The sequence below is a fragment of the Phoenix dactylifera genome, chromosome 4 (genome assembly GCF_051530095.1).
Source record: "Phoenix dactylifera cultivar Ajwa chromosome 4, Ajwa_hap1_PhDact_Kaust_v1.1, whole genome shotgun sequence".
In the NCBI taxonomy this organism is placed as follows: domain Eukaryota; kingdom Viridiplantae; phylum Streptophyta; class Magnoliopsida; order Arecales; family Arecaceae; genus Phoenix; species Phoenix dactylifera.
Window position 1 is genome coordinate 9,867,630 of NC_143193.1, and position 15,740 is coordinate 9,883,369.

Consider the following 15,740-nt stretch of genomic DNA (forward strand, 5'->3'; position numbering starts at 1 on the left):
GACTCGAGTGGACAAAGTTCAAAATTGGATCCACGGACTTCAGTGGATGAGCCGACTCCAAAATTGCCAGGTCAGCTCCAGAAGTTGGCGAGTCGACTCCGAGTCAAGACGAGTCGACTCCCAGTCGTGACGGCAACTTTAATTCAAATTTGGAACAGTTGCCGAGTCGACTCCGGAAAAGCTTGAGTCGACTCCCGCTACAGCCGAGTCGACTCCTGATCGCGCGAGTCGACTCCAACCCACCAACGGTCATATTGTCAGGCTGCGCAGAGTGTGCAGAACGGCCAGAAAAAGCAGAGTAACGGCTAGTTTCCGTGGGGGTTGGCTTAAATAGCCACAGAGGACTGTAGCAAGGTAGAGAACAGATCTTCCACTCCAAGCATTCAAGTTTTCAAGCTCTCCAAGTGCTCTTAAACGAAAAAGGGGAGATCTGCATTTACTGCTCCAACAACTTCTTCCCAACAATCAAAGCTTCCTCCTCCTGCATTCAAGTCGACCACTCTTTCAAGAGGAGACCGGAGTTCCAGAAGCCATACCTCTTCACCAGCTTAAAAGCGTTTGAGGGCTTCTAACTCCTTTACGATTATATTGTTTTAAATCTGCTTTTTGAGAAGCTATTTTCTGTTTTCTTCTATCTCTTGTATTTACTTGATTCAATCGGGGGATTGAATCAAGGGGTTTAAGGTTGGTTGGTGAGCCAAGTTAAAACCAACGTGTGTAAGGGTTTGATTGTGAGCCCGGAAAAACAATCGGGGTTGGTTCTAGTCGGTGAGCCTGGAAAAACCGACCGAGTTCGTTGTGAGCTCGTAAAACAACAAGTTTGGTTATGAGCTTGCAAAACAACCGGCTGTAATCCAAGGGGGTTATAGTGAAATTCCCAAGTGAGACTTGGGGAGTGGACGTAGGAGCAAGGGTTAGCTCCGAACCACTATAAAACTTTGTGTTTGTAGTGCATTGTCTCTCATCTTCTTCCCCACACATTACTCACAGCACTAGGCTTTAATTAAATAACTTGCTATAGTTTTTAATTAATCATCCACAAAGTTTTAATTAGCCAAATTATTTTAAAAACCCAATTCACCCCCCCCCCCCCTCTTGGGTTGTCTATCTGGGCAACAAGTGGTATCAGAGCCAAAAACTCTTCCACTCAAGAGTTAAAAGATCAAAATGACAACCCCATTTGGATCTTCTCACATTGAGGGTCAGTCCACCCAAAGACCCCCTTTCTTCAATGGATCTGACTACTCATACTGGAAGGCTAGGATGAGAATATTCATCCAAGCCCAAGACTATGAGATGTGGTCCATTGTAGTAAATGGGCCATACATCCCATCCATTTACGTAGATGGTGTTAAGGTACCTAAACTAGAAATGGACTGGGATGAACATGACATGAGGAAGGCACAATTAAACTCTAAAGCAATGAATGTCTTCTATTGTGCCTTAGACCGTAATGAATTCAATAGGATTTCAACTTGTAATTCAGCAAAAGAAATTTGGGACAGACTTGAAGTGACCCATGAGGGCACGAATCAAGTCAAGGAATCCAAAATAAACATCTTGGTTCATAAATATGAACTATTTAAAATGGATTCAAATGAAACAATCACATCCATGTTCACTAGGTTTACTGATATTGTCAATGGTCTAAAAAGCCTTGGCAAGAACTATACTAACAGTGAGCTTGTCAGGAAAATCCTTCGGTGTCTACCGAGGTCGTGGGAAGCTAAAGTGACAGCAATCCAAGAAGCCAAGGACTTGAACAAGCTACCACTTGAGGAGCTTCTTGGATCCCTCATGACGCACGAGCTCACCATGAAACAACACAACGAGGAAGAGTCCTCCCATAAGAAAAAGGTAATAGCCCTTAAATCTACTTCTTCTAACAAGGACTTGTCTTGCAGCAGCAGCAGTGAAGAAGAAGAAGATGAGGAAGATGGTGGTGAGGCTCTTCTTGTGCGCAAGTTCAAGAAATTCATCAACCACAAGAAGTCCTATCATCAAAGGAGAGGCCCCTCAAATTCCTACCGCAAAGACAAAGGTAAGGAAAGGGAAAATGAGGGGATTGGTTGTTACGAGTGCAAGAAGCCGGGTCACATAAGAGCGGAGTGCCCCTTACTGAAGAAGGGGAGTAAGTACAAGAAGAAAAAGGCACTTGTCACTACCCTATCGGACTCCGACTCATCATCCTCCTCATCAGATGATGAACAAGAAGAGAAGGCCAATTTCTGTTTCATGGCCAACGAAAACGAGGTAACTTCCGACACGCATCCTGATTTTTCTTTTGATGAACTTTATGATGCATTTAATGAATTAATGGTAGAATATAAGGCTATAAATCTTAAGAATAAAGAACTGAAAATAACTAATCAATCATACCTACATAAATACGATAAATTAGTTAAGGATAAGGATTTAATCACCAAAGAAAATATAGAACTTAAAACAAGCAACCAACTTTTAACTCAAAAGACCAACACCTTAACTAAAGAAAATGAAAAACTAACTAAGGAATTTTCAGAACTTAAAAAATATAAACAAACCGTAGATAAGGATCTTACTAAAGAACTTAATGATCTAAAAGCCAAAAATCAGACACTAACTAAAGAACTTAACAAATACAAACCCTTAGTTGAAAGATTTACCTATAGTTCTGAAAAATTAAACATGATACTAAATAGTCAACGTGCAGTGTTTAATAAAGCCGGTTTAGGATATAAACCAAGGAATAAGCAAAAACTTCTTAGTAACTTCTTTGTTAAAACTGGGGAAACAAAAACTAAGAAAATAACCTGCTTTTGTTGTGGTACAGTAGGCCATAAAGCAAATGTATGTAATTTTAGGAAAAGTAAAACTAAAAGAAAAATTAAAAGGGTATGGGTTCCAAAAGGAACCAACTTGACTAACCATGAAGGACCCAAGAAAACTTGGGTACCTAAGATGACATGATTTGCTTGTGTAGGAGTGTCTTGCAACCAAGGTCAACAAAAATTGCTGGTATTTGGATAGTGGCTGCTCAAGGCACATGACGGGTGATAAAGACCAATTTTTCACCCTTGAAGCTAAGAAGGGAGGTGCTGTGACGTTTGGAGACAACAACCAAGGTCACATCATTGGTATTGGTAAAGTTCAAATCACCCCTTCTACTTTTATAGATAATGTTAGATATGTTGATGGTCTTAAGCATAACTTGTTAAGCATCAGTCAATTATGTGATAAAGGATATGATGTTATGTTTAAACCATCACTATGTATTATAACAAATCCTAATGATAATAGCTTAGTTTTTAAAGGGATTAGACGTGGAAATGTATATGTTGTAGACCTAGAAGATCTTGCAAAACATAACCAATGTCTAGTTGTAAATGAAACTAAAGATAATGATGCTAGTTGGTTATGGCACCGTAAGTTAGGTCATGCAAGCATGGACACAATAACTAAATTAGTTAAAAGAGACTCCGTGATAGGTTTGCCAAAATTAAAATTTGAAAAGAACAAAATATGTGAAGCATGTCAATTTGGCAAACAATCTAGGAACTCTTTTAAATCCATAAAATGTGTCTCTACCTCTAGGCCTCTAGAATTATTACACATGGACCTATTTGGTCCAACTAGAACAACAAGCCTAGGTGGAAATAAATATGGTCTAGTCATAGTAGATGATTACTCTAGGTACACATGGGTCATGTTTCTAGCACATAAGGACCAAGCATTTTTAATGTTTAAAAAGTTCCATAAGGAAGTAACAAATGCTAGAGAGTCTTCAGTCATAGCCATTAGAAGTGACCATGGTACCGAATTCGAAAATCAATTATTTGATGAATTTTGTAGTAAAAAGGGGATAACCCATAATTTTTCTGCACCTAGGACACCACAACAAAATGGAGTTGTGGAAAGGAAGAATAGAACTCTAGAGGAAATGGCTAGAACGATGTTATGTGAAAGTAACCTCCCTAAGTACTTTTGGGGAGAAGCCATTAATACTTCTTGCCATATATTAAATAGAGTTTTATTAAGACCCATTATAAAGAAAACACCTTATGAACTGTGGAAAAACAGAAAACCAAAAGTTAACTATTTTCATGTTTTTGGATGTAGGTGTTTTGTACATAATAATGGGAAAGATAATCTAGGGAAATTTGATCCTAAATCTGATGAAGGAATATTCCTAGGTTATTCTACAACTAGTAAAGCCTATAGAATCTTTAATAAAAGAACCCTAGTTATAGAAGAATCTATACATGTTATTTTTGATGACTCTAGTGACATCTCATCTAGTAAGAAGGTTAATTTTGATGATGATATTGAAATACTTGAAGAAAAGATAGATGAGATGGGATTACAAGATGATAATCAAAAGTTGATTGAAGGAGAATCGTCAAACCAAGAGCCTATAGTGGATCATGGGCTAGCTAAAGCTTGGAGGTATGCTCACGGGCATCCTAAGGAACTAATTCTAGATGATCCATCACAACCGGTTAGGACTAGAGCATCCCTTAGGAATTTGAATAATCATCTAGCTTTTGTTTCACACTTTGAGCCCAAACATATAGAAGAAGCCGAAAATGATGTAAATTGGATAAATGCAATGCAAGAAGAACTAAATCAATTTACTAGAAACAAGGTTTGGGATCTAGTGGAGAGACCTTCTGAATATCCAATTATAGGTACTAAATGGATATATAAAAATAAGCTAGATGAAAATGGAATTGTTATAAGGAATAAGGCTAGACTAGTAGCAAAGGGTTATAATCAAGAAGAAGGCATAGATTTTGATGAAACCTTTGCTCCCGTAGCTAGACTTGAGGCAATTAGACTTTTATTAGCATATGCATGCTCTAAGGACTTCAAACTATATCAAATGAATGTAAAGAGTGCTTTTCTAAATGGGTTTATTAATGAGGAGGTGTATGTAGAACAACCTCCTGGTTTTGAAAATCATCAATACCCTAATCATGTGTATAAACTGAACAAAGCACTTTATGGACTAAAACAAGCACCTAGAGCATGGTATGAGAGACTTAGTAAATTCCTATTAGAACATGAATTCTCTAGGGAAAATGTAGATACAACATTATTTCTGAAAAAGAAAAATAAAGATATGTTATTAGTACAGATTTATGTTGATGATATCATTTTCGGTGCTACTAACAATCGCCTCTGCGAGGAATTTGCTGATTTGATGCAGAGTGAGTTTGAGATGAGCATGATGGGAGAGCTGAACTACTTCCTCGGGCTTCAAATCAAACAATCTGAAGGAGGCATCTTCATCAATCAAGCAAAATATATCAAGGAGATGCTCAAGAAGTTTGATATGGAGGGAAACAAGTCAATCAGCACCCCCATGAGCTCATCATGTAAGTTAGACCAAGATGAATCAGGTAAATCTGTAAATCAAAAACTTTATAGAGGTATGATAGGTTCTTTACTGTATCTTACTGCAAGTAGGCCTGATATTATGTTTAGTGTGTGCATGTGTGCTAGATATCAGGCTAATCCTAAAGAATCACACCTAGCTGCAGTTAAGAGAATCTTTAAATACTTAATTGGAACTAAGAACATAGGGCTGTGGTACTCTAAAGAATCTAGCCTAAACTTAATAGGGTACACAGATTCAGACTTCGCTGGATGTAAGCTTGATAGAAAAAGTACCAGCGGGTCCTGTCAATTTCTAGGAGAAAACCTAATCTCATGGTTTAGCAAGAAACAAAACTCGGTTGCATTATCCACTGCAGAAGCTGAATATGTTGCAGCCGGGAGTTGTTGTGCTCAAATCTTATGGATTAAACAACAATTAGAAGATTATGGCATTAAACAAGATAAAATCCCCATTAATTGTGATAACACAAGTGCCATAAATCTCACTAAAAATCCAATTCAACACTCAAGAACTAAACACATTGAGATAAGACATCACTTCATAAGAGATCATGTATTGAATGGTGATGTGTCACCCCAATTTGTGTGTACTGATAATCAATTAGCAGACATTTTTACAAAACCCCTAAGTGAAGAGAGGTTTAGTGTGCTTAGAAGGGGATTAGGAGTGATTGATCCATCCTAGTGGGATTTTTCACTAGATTAATTGATTTTGATGATTAGAATGAGGTTAAAATAGAGTTTCTATGCAGTGATCATCAAATCAGTCCTTAAGTAGGTGATTTTCCCTCATTTGGCACGATTATGGCATGGTTTTTAGGTGCATGCCAAGGTTAGAGACGACTCGAGTAAGTTTCAGAGCCGGCTCCTAAGGGGGAGTCGACTCGCGCATTTGCGGGAGTCGACTCGCAAAGTTGGCAGCTGAGGGGGAGTCGACTCGCACACTGTCGGGAGTCGACTCGCGCATATTCTGGAGTCGACTCGAGGTCGAGTCGACTCGCGACTCAGGGGAGTCGACTCGTAGTCGGGATCCGACTTTTTAACCCTAGGTTTGTCGTTTCGCAAACACTTTTCCTCAAGCCGCCACTGTTCACAAAGCCCTAGAGCCGACTCCTAGGTCATCCCCGATCGTCTCCAAGCCCTTTTCCCGTCGATTTTTCGCCGGACATTGAGTTTCCGTCCGTTCCTAGGTCATTTCCGGTCCGTCCCGAGCTTCCTCTGTCGGTCCTTCACCGTCCTCTAGGTATTTTTCTTCCCGTTTAGGTCAAGATGCCTCGTAAGACCGTCGTTAGGAAGAGGTCCCGTCCCGAGGCCGGTCCCGAGCGGCGCTCCAAGGCGCGGCACGATCCCGCGAGGCAACCACCTCCGGATCGTTCCCCGTCTAGGGTGGTTCTCGTTAGGCCGTTGGCCGGGAAGGCCGTCACCTCCGGGAGGTTTGTCGATTTCGACTATCTCTCCCGGGAGGGGTTCACCATAGGCGATAGGCTTAGAGCCCAGGGCCTAGAGTACTTCCTCACCTTGGACCTTCCCACCTATCCTGGCCTAGTTCAAGAGTTTTACAGTACTGTCCATCGGGGAGATGGAGGTATCGAGGGCACGGTAGTAGGTGTCCCGTTGCGTGTCACAGAGGACCTCATTGCCCATAACCTTCACCTTCCATTAGTAGGGGTGGCTCCCGCACACCCTGAGGATAGAGTTGCGGCCCTTACGGTCGTCTTAGGGCATCCACCTCAGTCCCCCCTAGATGAGGTATCTGCTAGCTCACTTCCTATTGAAGTGAGAATCCTTTTGAGCATTCTGTCCAGGTCCATCTTCCCTAAGACAGGGAGATTTGATTTTGTGAATGAGAGGGACTTAGCTATTATGTCTTATATCCTTCAGGACACCCCGATCAACTTCCCAAAGCTCATTTATAGGTATATGTGTGAGCCCCTAGATAGACCTAGGCTCTCACTCCCATACGGGATGTTATTCACTCTTCTTTTTAGGCAGTACGAGATTCCCATTCCTGAGAGGGAACCCTCTCGTGCCTTGCGATGGACTGATCGCTTATGTACGGGGACTATGCACAGGATGGGGTTTCGGAAGAGAGAAGGGATCTGGGTTAGGAAGTCCACTCTCACTGCTCAGACCACCAGACCATCACCCGGTCCTGAGCCAGATTCAGACTACCCAGACCTTCCAGACCATCCAGACCTCCCATCCACTCCTCCTGCTCCTACCACCTCTGCCGGACCTTCCTCCTCAGTTCCACCATCTATGGAGGTCCGTATTGATACAGAGCAGCTCCGGGAGCTGCGGCAGGAGATCGTCCGAGATCTGAGGGATGAGCTGCTTCGGGAGCTCCGAGGTGCGGTGCCTGCCCCCACTCCTGCACCCGTATCTTCTCAGTTGGTCCCTTCCTTGACAGCCGTGACTGACATGACGGCTCATGTACGGGAAGAGATCTACAATGTCCGGAGTTTGGTCCAGGCCCAGTTCCACAGCATGAGTGAGGTCACGAGCTCCACTCGACAGATGCGAGAGGAGATAGGTCGTGACATGCACACCACCACCGAGGGGGCCGAGCGCTTGGCGAATGTACTCATCGACAAGCTGGACGCACTTCAGACATCGGTGACTGGGCTTCAGGCGTCGGTGACAGAGCTCTCCACTACACATAGCAGAGCCACCACGTCTATTATCACGCAGCTCGGACATGTGACAGATGCAGTCACCCTCCTCATGGAGCAGAGCCGATTGAGAGGAGGAGCACCATCCTCGAGAGGAGGTGCCACATCCTCCAGAGGAGGAGATGCATCCTCGAGAGGGGGAGCTTCATCCTCCAGAGGAGGAGATGCATCCTCGAGAGGGGGAGCTTCATCCTCGAGGAGGACATAGATGTGTTTGAGTTTTGTTTTGTATTGTTTTACTTTACTTATTGTATGCTCAAATATACTTCAATTCATATCAATACAATGAGTGGACATCTTATCTTCAATTATGTGCCATTTGATGATTGGTTGTGCCATTGATTGTGGTTGATTACCTCCTTTTTGGTATGATGACAAAAAGGGGGAGAAATATGTATAAAATGTGTAAAAGGGGAGAAATATGAAAAAATATGTAAAAGAAATCAATGAAAATAAATAAAAAGATAAACTCTTAAAAACACACTCAAATTTGTTCTAAGTGGATTCGGTACCTCGAGGCTCATTATCTCTCTTTTGGGGCTCCTAATGGAGTAATCTCCAGAATCTATTCAAGGGATATTCGGAGATTAGCTGAATCCTACTCAAGAACAAATTGACAGATTTTCCCTCTAAAAAGATAAAATTCAGTTCAAAAACTTCAAAGCATTAAAAGGAAATTCAGAGAATCAAAATATAGTTGAATGCATATGTTGAGGGGGAGAATCTGAATTTTAATCAAGCTAAATCATTAATGACATATAAGCCAAACAATTGATTGCATAATATGAAGGCTTATATAATTCCAAATGAAAGGGGGAGCTTTAACTCCGAAATTTAATGTTTCACTCCTTTCAAACTTGGATAAATTAAATTATCAGACATTTGAATTCATTTATGGATTTTACTTCATTGTTTTATGAGCAATTCATTTTACATATACTCAAAGTTTTGTCATCATCAAAAAGGGGAAGATTGTGGAGTGATTGATTAAAACCCCATTTGATTTTGATGAGCTCAAAGCATTTGAGTATATCTTGTGATTACTAATGAATTCAATTGAGTGTTTCAGTGAAAATTCTGTCCAAGTGTCTCTAGATTTGGTTCATAGTATTTTGGATAAGGTAAGAAATCTGCTGAACCAAAGTCTGAGACTCGAGTCGACTCCCGAGTATCACGAGTCGACTCCAAGCGTATCAAGTTCACTGGCACGAGCTCGAGTCGACTCCAGATCAGTACGAGTCGACTCCGACTGAGAACAAACAGAAGGACAGAAAGCTTCATCTCAGAACCTGTCAACGAGTCGACTCCTGAAGTGCGCGAGTCGACTCCAATGTTCACCGAGTCGACTCCAGAAAAGTAAGAGTCGACTCCAAGCAGTCACAGGCAGAAAAGTCAGAGAACGATTTTCGGACTCTGAGATTCGAGTCGACTCCCGCAATACGCGAGTCGACTCCGAGACTGAGCGACCATCGACAGACAGAAAACCATGTTACTGCCTCTGAGATTCGAGTCGACTCCAAGGACAGTCGAGTCGACTCGAGTGGACAAAGTTCAAAATTGGATCCACGGACTTCAGTGGATGAGCCGACTCCAAAATTGCCAGGTCAGCTCCAGAAGTTGGCGAGTCGACTCCGAGTCAAGACGAGTCGACTCCCAGTCGTGACGGCAACTTTAATTCAAATTTGGAACAGTTGCCGAGTCGACTCCGGAAAAGCTTGAGTCGACTCCCGCTACAGCCGAGTCGACTCCTGATCGCGCGAGTCGACTCCAACCCACCAACGGTCATATTGTCAGGCTGCGCAGAGTGTGCAGAACGGCCAGAAAAAGCAGAGTAACGGCTAGTTTCCGTGGGGGTTGGCTTAAATAGCCACAGAGGACTGTAGCAAGGTAGAGAACAGATATTCCACTCCAAGCATTCAAGTTTTCAAGCTCTCCAAGTGCTCTTAAACGAAAAAGGGGAGATCTGCATTTACTGCTCCAACAACTTCTTCCCAACAATCAAAGCTTCCTCCTCCTGCATTCAAGTCGACCACTCTTTCAAGAGGAGACCGAAGTTCCAGAAGCCATACCTCTTCACCAGCTTAAAAGCGTTTGAGGGCTTCTAACTCCTTTACGATTATATTGTTTTAAATCTGCTTTTTGAGAAGCTATTTTCTGTTTTCTTCTATCTCTTGTATTTACTTGATTCAATCGGGGGATTGAATCAAGGGGTTTAAGGTTGGTTGGTGAGCCAAGTTAAAACCAACGTGTGTAAGGGTTTGATTGTGAGCCCGGAAAAACAATCGGGGTTGGTTCTAGTCGGTGAGCCTGGGAAAACCGACCGAGTTCGTTGTGAGCTCGTAAAACAACAAGTTTGGTTGTGAGCTTGCAAAACAACCGGCTACAATCCAAGGGGGTTATAGTGAAATTCCCAAGTGAGACTTGGGGAGTGGACGTAGGAGCAAGGGTTAGCTTCGAACCACTATAAAACTTTGTGTTTGTAGTGCATTGTCTCTCATCTTCTTCCCCGCACATTACTCACAGCACTAGGCTTTAATTAAATAACTTGCTATAGTTTTTAATTAATCATCCACAAAGTTTTAATTAGCCAAATTATTTTAAAAACCCAATTCACCCCCCCCCCCCCCTCTTGGGTTGTCTATCTGGGCAACACATTTAAAGCAAAGGATTAGAATTTACATCATGAACTTGGTGCACCAAATGATTTTCCTTCACCCTATCACCTAGGACTTTAGCCGATCATCTCCCTCTCTCTTTCTCACTCTTTTTTTTAATAACAGAAATAGGGCATCCCCTGTTTCTTTCTACTTCTTTTTTTTTTCTTTCTACTGCAGCAACCCGGCTCCACTCTTCTTCCCCAAATCGGAGCTCCCCTTGAACCGATCCCCCATCTCCTTTTTATATCTTTCTCGACCTATCAAGCGGACATAATCTTCCGCGTGAGAAGATTAGGGCGGAGGAATGGGGCTGGGAGATGATTGCAGCCGGCTGGGGCGCTGAGAACGGACGCTGGGCTGAATGCACGTGGAGATGGAAGAATCACGGACTGCTGAGGAGCTCTGTTCACGGAGCGGACGGATAAGGATGGTGTAGAGATGCTGGGATCGTTGGAACGGAGGAGGAAAGTGGACGCGGGACCTGCGGGAGCTGATCACGGCTGGATCTGATGCTGAGATCGGATGCGATGGAGGAGGCGGACGGCCGGGAGGTGATCAGCTGGAATCGATTGAAGAAGAAGGATCTTTGATCACGGAAGAATTGCTTCGCGAACGCTGTGGAGGACGGGATCAGTGGAGGAGGCGGGCGGACGCGTGGGAATTGCGATTGCCTTTGCTGGGGGCTGAGATGCTCATGAATGGCTGGAGGCGAGGAAGAAGCGGCCGCTGATCTCGGTTTGCTGGATGGCTGCAGGCGGGATTAGCGAGATGGGCATGGGAGAAGAGCGGGAATGATCACGGGTGCAGATGGAATCGGGGATGCTGTGGAGGAAGCTGGGAGATCCGATTGCAAATCCTCTTGGCTTGATGAATCTAAGCCCTTGGATGTTTCATTACGCATTGCCTCCAAATGGCTACCATGTGTCCCTCGGGTGCAAGTGTGCTTGACCAGGTTCAATTCTGTTCTAGTGTAATCAGGCTTGAAGTCGACCAAATGCATATTTAAACTCTGATTTACGATAATCTGTGCCAAATAAAATATAAAATTAATGCAGCCCTTTTATCATTATTTGTTAGCAATAATATTAATTTAAGCAACGTGTAGAACGCACTTTTGTGCTCTCATCACACCCCCCAACTAGCTTATTACTAGTCTCTAGTAATTAACAAGAAAACTATAATGAGGACACAAAAGATGTGGTCTAAGCTATGACTTTTTATTGAAGCTAAAGACACAAGACTAAGATACGTACCCACTTTCATAGGGCATCACGATTGCACTTAGCACATGCAACAAGCCGTTAAACCCCTAGGTTACCCTAGTGGATGAGTGTTGTCTCGTGAGGGTTTTCAGGGATGTTACTCACAAACATCATGAATGATATGACATGAGATTCTAAAAAAATATGAAATAAATTTTAAGCTAATGCACATGTAATTAATTAATATATATTTTCAAGCATGGCAACTATCAAAGCAAGAAAAATATGAAAGTGTAGTGTGCATAAAATAGTATAACTTTCTCAGAGTACTAATACCTCCACCACAACATGGTACCGCTTGAATTTTAGGTGTACTACTCAAGTTCACAAGTGTTTACTACAGTTTATTAGAACCTGATCCATCAAATTTTTGGAATATCTCATGTTGTCTAAAATTGTCAAGAATGGTTTGCATAAAAAGAAGGAGCTATCAAACCTAACTAAATATCCAAAGTACACAAAGGTCCAATACAATGGAGTCAAACAAGCCATTACCACATGTCACTGGGTTCAGCCCGACCAACCCTATTCATGCTTTTTTTTTAAAAATAAAACAATTAACATATGGTGATTACAATAGTCCAACCCCCTTAGGCTCTAGCAAGGTCCATGTAGCGAGTTTTCGGCCAATAACTCCTAATCCAGTTGGCTCAAGGTATTAGGTGAAACATCCCTCTGGCTACTCGAACCAGACTATGCCACGAGGTTAGACTTGTCATCTTCTTATTTTTTTTATTTTTTTATTTTTTTTTCAAAATAGAGAAGGTAAACTGAACCATATAATGTGACTGCAACGTGACTATAGGTCAACCAAGGTCGGAACATAAGGCACTTAGATGATCTAGCCGGGGTATTCAACCTCTATTTTTATGTGAAAACCAAATCAAGAACCTTATAGTACGGACAAGGATACTCGTACTTCTTTTACAGATATGGCTTAATAAAAATGCATTAAATAAATATGAACTCCTGAGGCCTTCCTATAATCATTAAATACATGTGCGGGAATCTAATAATAGGTCTCTGATTAGTCATAATACGCATGTATTCCTTGCCTTAATAGTTGCACAAACTCAATATGAAAATACATGTGCATTTTCTTAGAAAAGAATGCAAAAACAAGTTTTTTTTTTTTAATCAAATACTTCCCTCCCCCCAACTTAAATATTGTATTGTCCTCAATGTAATAGATACAAGAAAAGTATAATAAAAGACAGTAGAGAAAATAATATTGGAGAGAAAAGGAATACCTTGAGCTGTTGATATCCAGAAAATAAAACCTACAAAACTAGAAAAAATAATCCTAACTAATAGTCACATACCTTTGCCTTCATGCTCAGTCATAAGAAGGCTCCCCCAAGGAAAAGGAGTCCTCTTCATCTGCAAAATTCTCAAGAAAAGGTTTTAACCTATGTCCATTTACCTTAAAAATTCTACCATCCCGTGGATTCTCAATCTCAACCGCCCCATGTGGAAAAACAGTTTTTATAATGTAAGGACCTGTCCATCTCGATCGCAACTTACCAGAAAACAGATGTAAGCGGAAATCATATAAAAGAACTTTTTGCAAAGGTTCAAAAGATTTTTTTTAAAATTGATTTATCATGTAAGATCTTCATTCGTTCTTTGCAAATTTTAGCATTGTCATAAGCATCTCTGCGAATCTCATTAAGCTCGTTCAATTACAATTTCTAGCTAGACTGGCATCTTGTAAATCAAAATTCAATTTTCTAATTGCCCAATACGATTTATGTTCTATTTCTACAGGCAGATGACACGCTTTTCCGTAGACTAGCCGGTAGGGAGACATGCCAAGAATGGTTTTGTATGCAGTCCGATAGGCCCATAATGCATCTGATAGTTTCAAGGACCAATCTTTTCGTGATGGATTTACCGTTTTTTCTAAAATACGCTTGATTTCCCTATTGGCTAATTCTACTTGGCCACTAGTTTGCGGGTGATATGGGGTAGCAACTCTGTGGGTGACACCATACTTTTTTAATAATGTCTCAAAAGGCTTATTACAAAAGTGTTTTCCACCGTCACTAATTATAACTTTAGGCATCCCAAATCGTGAAAAAATATTTTCTCTTAAAAACTTCAGGACAGGTTTGTGATCATTGGTCCTACAAGCGACAGTTTCTACCCATTTGGACACATACTCGACCCCAACTAAAATGTACTCATATCCAAAAGATGGTGGGAATGGGCCCATAAAATCGATGCCCCAACAATCGAAAATTTCGATAATAGTAATGGGTTGAAGAGGCATCATTTGCCTACGAGTTAGACTTCCAATACGTTGACATAGATCACATGTCCTGCAGAACTCGTGGGCATCTTTGAACATAGTAGGCCAATAGAAACCACATTGCAAGACCTTTGCAATAGTTTTCTTAGAGGCAAAGTGTCCACCGCAAGCATCAGTGTGGCAGAAAGAAAGTACGCTTTGTATATCATGATCCGGTATGCATCGTCTAAAGATTTGATCGTTACAATATTTAAATAAATAGGATTCGTCATAGTAATAATTCTTTACTTCGCGCAAAAAAAATTTTCTATCGGTCGACCCCCAATGCTCCGAAATCCGGTTTGTAGCAAGAAAATTTACAATGTCAGCGTACCATGGCACAGTAGAGAGTGCAAACAACTGCTCTTCAGGGAATGAGTCTCTAATAGGAAACTGTGGCACCGAATCATGAAAAACTAGCCGTGATAAATGGTCAGCAACCACATTCTCTACTCCCTTCTTATCTTTGATTATGATGTCAAATTCTTGGAGTAGAAGTATCCATCGTATTAGGCATGGTTTGGCCTCTTTCTTATCCAGCAAATATTTTAGTGCTGCATGGTCCGTGAAGATAACAATAGGAGCACCAAGGATATAAGAACGAAATTTGTCTAATGCAAATACTACTGCAAGCAATTCCTTCTCGGTGGTGGTGTAATTCATTTGAGCATCGTTTAAGGTTTTGCTTGCATAGTAAATGACATATGGCTTATTATCCTTGCGTTGTCCTAAGACAGCTCCTATTGCATAGTCGCTAGCGTCGCACATGATCTCAAAAGGTAATGACCAATTGGGTGGTCGCACGATGGGTGCAGTGCTAAGCATAGACTTCAACTTTTCAAATGCCTCCTGACAAATGTCAGTCTAATTGAACGGTGTATCAAGGGATAGGAGGTTACATAATGGTCAAGCTATGACACTAAAGTCCTTGATGAACCTCCTGTAAAATTCGGCGTGACCCAAAAATGATCTAACATCTCTAACCGTCTTGGGTGCAGGTAGCTTAGCAATTAAATCGATCTTAGCTCTATCTACTTCCATGCCCTTTGATGAAACAATATGTCCTAGGACAATTCCCTTTGGCACCATGAAGTGGCATTTCTCCCAATTCAGTATCAAATCCTTTTCTATACATCGAGCTAAGACTGCTTGTAAATGTGACAGGCAATCATCAAATGAGTTGCCAAAAATGGAGAAGTCGTCCATGAACACTTCTAAAAATTTTTCGTTCATGTCTTCAAAAATACTGAGCATGCATCTTTGGAATGTTGCAGGTGCATTACACAACCCAAATGGTACTTCGTCGGAAAGCATGTGTGCCAAAAGGACAAGTGAAGGTAGTCTTCTCTTGATCTTCTGGTGAAAGTTCAATTTGATAATATCCCGAATAGCCATCGAGAAAACAATAGAAATCATGCCCTACAACTCTCTCCAACACTTGGTCTAGGAAGGGTAGAGGAAAGTGATCCTTTCGTGTGAC